Here is a 6,000-nt window from a genome sequence, read left to right on the forward strand (position 1 = left end):
GAGTTCTGAAGATTGGAGAAAGCCATTAGCCATGTGTGAGACTGCACAAGTATCAACCACAGATTCTGTTTCTATGAAACTGTACATGGATGAACTAAAGTTTCTGTTTCTATGAGCAAGGATGTACTGGCCGTAGCTTGCATCAAATGTTTCTCAGGGAGGCTGTGAGAGTGGGGGGTGCTTTTGTTAATGGGGGGGCGGATTTGTAGCATTGCAACAGTTTTAAAAGCACTACAGAGTTCCTTGTAAATTCAACATTTTAAGACAGCAATAAAAGTAACAAGATAACTCTGGTAACTAATGCACTTGCATGAGAGAGACTGGAGTTCTGCTTTTATAGCATTTTTTACTCATCTACGGTAACACAGAGGTTAATATTCGTGATGCAAAGAAAATGTACTATGCAGATCACAGAACAGTAATTTATATGCATAGTGTTAGACTTGGCATTCTTGGCGTGGTCTCCCCTAACTTTTTGTCTCTGTTTCCCAGTTTGTTTCTGTGTGCTGGACTCTGTTTTTGATGTTTTTTATACTCTGGGCACTTTACCATTGCTATCCAGTGCTAAAGTGCAAGTGGTCCTATGTAAAATGTGTGTGTAATTGGCTTTCCATCATTGGCATATTAGATTTACTAGTAACTCCCCAGTACAGTGCACTAGAGGTGCCCAGGGCCTGCAAATCAAATGCTACTAGTGGGCCTGCAGCACTGGTTGTGCCACCCACATCAGTAGCCCTGTAAACATGGCTCAGACCTGCCACTGCAGTGTCTGTGAGTGCAGTTTTAAAGTGCCAATTCGTCTTGGCAAGCCTTTTTATACATGTAAGGCAACCCTGAGGTAGGCCCTAGGTAGCCCCATGGGCAGGCTGCAGTGTATGTTAGAGGTGGGACATGTACTTATGTGTTTTACATGTCCTGACAGTAAAATACTGCAGAATTCGGTGTTCACTGTTACAAGGCCTATCTCTCTCATAGGTTAACTTGGGGTCTGCCTTTAAGAGCAGATTCCCTTTGGAAGCAGATAGATATTTGGAGTTTGGGGTCTTTGAACTCACAATCTAAAAATACATCTTTTAGTGAAGTTGGTTTTTAGATTGTGTGTCTGAAAATCCCACTTTTAGAAAGTAGGCATTTTCTTGCTTAAACTACTCTGTTTCTCTGCTTGTTTATGGATTCCCTGACTGGGTCAGATTGACAGTTGGGCTGTTTGCACCTCTCCTCTAGACAGTGACACAAAGGGAGCTGGGGTGTAGCCTGCATATCCTGATGGGCCATTAAGGCTGAAGGGAGTTGAGGAGTGGTCACTTACACCTGAAAGGGCTGTGCCTGCCCTCACACAATGCAGTCTCCAACCCCCAGTTGTGTGTCTGGGGTCTTGCCTGGGCAAGGCAGGATCTTGAAAACAACAGAGTCTACTCTTTGAAGTAATCCTACTTCAAAGGCAGAAAGGGGTATAAGAAGAGCACCCAAAACCCCTGAAGATCAGATAACTTCTGGATTCAAGAGGAATCGCTGCCAATGAGAAGAGGAGAAATGCTGCCCCTGCCTGTGACTTTGTTTTGTTGGGCTATCCTGTAGTTGCTGCTTCTGCCAGTGAAAAGGGGACAAAGACAGGACTTTGCTGTACATTCCTGCTTGAAGAAGAATCTCTAAGGGCTTGAACTGAACTTGCCTCCTGTTGTTGAAGTCTCAGGGCCCTCAAAGACTTCCCCTGCCAGCACCTGGACTCACTGCTGAGACTCCCGCCCTGCCAAATGGTGCCCTATCCAGTTCCTGGGACCTTCAAAGGTGAAGCTGGCAGACAAAGACTGAAAATCCACGCACAGACCACAATGCGGGGAAATTTTCGATGCGCCTTCCGTGACGTAGCTGATGGACGACACGCGCCGGCTTAGCGGCTGAAATAAACGCTCCCCCTGCATCGCGGCTGGAAGATCGACACGTAACACCTGCTAATGGAGGCTGATAAAGACGCAAATCCCACGTAGCGCGGTTTTGTGATATCGTGCCACCGGATTTTCAACGCAACATCGCTGGGCGTGGAAAAACAACGCAAAGCCTGCCCGGACCCGAGGTGCCCGTCCGGATTGACGCATCGTTCTCTTGTGGGAGAGAAGAAACAATGCACGCCGACCCGACCGGAGGAGGAACAGCGCACGTTCTTGCTTGGGAATAAGAAATTGACGCAGCGCTGGCCTTTTCCAACATGTGCTCACCCGTGCGGCTACATTTTGACGTTACCCAGGTACTTTTATACGCTAACAACATTTTCACTGTTTTCTAAAGGATTTAAGACTCTTTTGCTTTTTAAGTTTATAACTTGACTGGTGAATGTTGGATTTTGGTCGTTTTGGTCTTGTTTTGTTTGGATAAATATTACCTATTTTTCTAAACCTGTGTTCTGTCATTTTGTAGTGTCTTCACCGAGCTACGTTAGTACGAATAATTTACACATCGCTTCTGAAGGTAAGCCTGCCTGCTTGTGCCAAGCTACCAAGGGGCTTAGAAGGGGTTAACTGAGGGTGATTCTCCTTTACCCTGACTAGAGTGAGGGTCCTTGCTTGGACAGGGGGTAACCTGACTGCCAACCAAAGACCCCATTTCTAACACAAAGCTCTGTGGCTTACTGCTTTTGTCACAGAGAACATTTTGTTACTGTGCAGTTCATAAGTTACAATCGTAATCTAGCACAATGAGCTACGAACAGCCATCGATGAGTTACATGCAAACTGCATGGTAGAGTTTAGAAAGTTATGTTTTTCCCCAGTCTTTGATTATCTTAAATTTTCTAAAAAGAGTTTGTTTGGGTAAAAATATTGTTTTATTAGTAAATCAACTCTAACCTCAGTGTTATGTTCTGAATCCTGAGTTTATGCTTCCCCGAACCAAGCACTCATAAAAAAATGCCTTCCAGTATAGATGAGATGTGAACCTACACCTTGTCGTACCCTTTGTCTTATGTAACATTTTCTATACACTGAGTTACACACATATGATTCAATATTCTATACACTGATTTACACACGCATGATTAATTATCTCTGTATTGAGTATGATGTAAAGTGCCCCACCACTCTATGCTGGTAAGAGAAGTGTTATAAGGCAAATGAACTACATGTGAGAGAGGGGGCCATAAAGAGATGAAAAGCACTGTTAGAGGGTGATGATGGGGGAATCATTGGACGAACCCCAATTAAAACTGTCATTTCCTGGTGCACTGTAAAGTCATCAATTACTATACTTTAAAAACAAATGCAATAGAATATATAATGAAAAATGTGTTGTAAAATGCACTGTCTTTGTCATTTTTCCCAAATGTTCTTGTGGGGAGAAACCCCCGAACCCCATTGTAGTGGTCAGGCTCACTCACTATGCACCATAAGGGGCTGGTCTAACAAATTTTGCCAGGGCCGCTTTGGGTTCCCCGTCTGGCCCTATTCACGAGCCTGTCATGTGTAAAATACAACTCAGTGGCATTCAATCGTCTGGCATGCGGCAGGGTATAACACTGTTGTTTACTCCATTTAAGGGAAGCTTTAAACGTCAATGGCATTAACTCCACCTATTATCCCAGGTATTCTCTGTATTTATATCATGGTTTTCGATTCATCAAAATGCCAGGGGTAACGGAAGTGACATCATATGACCTTAAACCCTCATGACATCTCCATAATTTCACTCACTTTTACCCTATGTCACTCATTCTCACTCTCTTGCTCACTCTTACTCTGACCCACCTATACATTCTCACTCACTCACCATCACACATGCGCACTATCCCACATACTAACATACATGCTCACACATACACACTCTCACACAAACTCTCTCACACCCACATGCACGAATCTAAAATATACTGAAAAATATTTTAATTCACTTATCTAAGATGCCAGTGGGGGTTCCACTCCAGGTCCTGCTGTTCCACTTTTGTGTTACATTAATAGTGAATGAGCGATTATTAATCACTAATAATGTAATAAAAATGAGCAGAAAAGGAGGCTGGAGTCTGACCTGGTAATGCAAGCTACCACTGTGTTTTTGGCACTCATATTGCCACCTATGAGACCACAAAGGGCAAGCCAAGGGTCGCAGCTGCGACCCCTGGCAACCTCTAAATGGAGTCCATGTTTATAATTTATTTGTTATTCCTTTGCATTGCTCCAGGGGCGCTTACTTAAGCACTTCGAATTTTGACAATTGCCGTGGGGCAAGTTTAAACTGCTCCCAATTTAAAACTACGTGGGGTGACCACCCGTCCGTAAATTTCACAGACCGTTCGTTTTTTTGGTATCATGCCCGTTGTCCATTATCATTCCTTTTATGGACGCCTTTTGTCTGTAATTTTGGGGACTGCAGAAAGTGGTGTTGTTTCCCCGAGAGAATACCCGTGAGTTTTAAAGCACTCACTGTTGGGACCAGCTGGCACTTCTTTTTTTAAATCCAGAGGCTGCAGCAGCCCCTCCCCGACCTCACACAGATTGTGGACTGGCCCATTGTCATTCTGCCTGCGGCTGATTGTCACATAGAGAATGCCAATGGGCCCTATCATAGTTACAGCATGGGGTGTGACTTCTCCTGCATCTGCCTAAGGCAGTGGTTCCCAACCTTTTGATTTATGTGGACCCCCACTTTAACATTAATGGAACCCAGGGACCCCCACTGAATCATCATTGGAATCCGGGGACTCCCTCCTGAGTCATTAATGGAGGCTGGGGACCTAATTTGTCAATATTTGTTGATATTTTTTAGTTTTCTAAGCAGTTGCGGACCCCCTAAGAAGGCTTTGCGGACCCCCAGGGGTCCCCGGACCACAGGTTGGGAACCACTGGCCTAAGGCACGGCATTCTGCTTTTGTCCAGGAGTCATGTCGGTGGACTGTGCTGCATATTGAAATATCCGGCAGAGATAAAGGCAAAGACTTCTGAGTTCTTTGCATGCCTCTAATTTTCAGGCCATAACAAAAATGTAAATTTAACTCATGCAAAGCACAGTGTAACATACAAATCTAAAAATTAACTTGACTAATAATAAATATTTATTAGTAAGGACAATCCCAACCACTATGTTATGTCTTAAATCCAGAGTTTCTTTTTCTCTGGGTCAAGCACTGGACATATAGTCAGGGCCACTGGAATTATGAAATTGTGTGGCCCAGCACTTTTGGAATAATTATGCGGCATTTGCCACATAATCCATCATCTGCTGCATAACCTGAAGATTCATATTGAAAAAAGAATAGTTTCTAGCTCAAAAGGTTCAGAAGTTACCAAAAACGCAATCACGTGTTGCAAAGGTCCATTACAAAGGTTAACTGGTCACCATTGTTTTACATAATGCTATATTTGGGTATTACACTGGTAGTAATGAGGTGCAACATATGCCCAGAAATGTTAACAAGTGTTAAATGAGAAAATAAAGTAATAATACTATCAAAAAAATTGTGGCATTATTATGCATAATTTCCATTTTCTTGCACATAATTTAGTCAACCCTACAGCATAATTTGGCTCTCCCCGCAGCATAATTCCAGTGGCCCTGCATAACGTGATATGTGACTCCTACACCGTGCAGCCCTCATTGTCGTAAGTAACAATTCCTATACATTCACTTACACGCTTGATTGAGTCATTGTCTCTGAATAATATGTGTGAGGTATAGGCTCTTGACACCTTACACTGGGATGAGTAGCACTTTAAAAGAAATGAAATACACATGAGAGAGGGTCTATGTAGAAATGAGGGGCAGAATTGGTGATTGATAGTGAGGGAGTCTGTGCCGAAGGAGGTCTTTGGTGCCCGGCATAGTGAAGGCCCTCGTAGCCCCTGTAGTGCAGGGAGGGCGCAACCATCAAGCGAACCACTAACTTTCAGGAGCCCCCCATACAGCTCAAGGATAATGTATTTCAGTAAGATATGGGAGACTCAGGGGCCCCTCATCTCATTCTGCAGAGGACCCCCCCTTCATTTTGTGTCACACCACTGCTTTCGTGGGAGGGTG

Source organism: Pleurodeles waltl, chromosome 7 (genome assembly GCF_031143425.1).
Source record: "Pleurodeles waltl isolate 20211129_DDA chromosome 7, aPleWal1.hap1.20221129, whole genome shotgun sequence".
Taxonomy (NCBI): Eukaryota; Metazoa; Chordata; class Amphibia; order Caudata; family Salamandridae; genus Pleurodeles; species Pleurodeles waltl.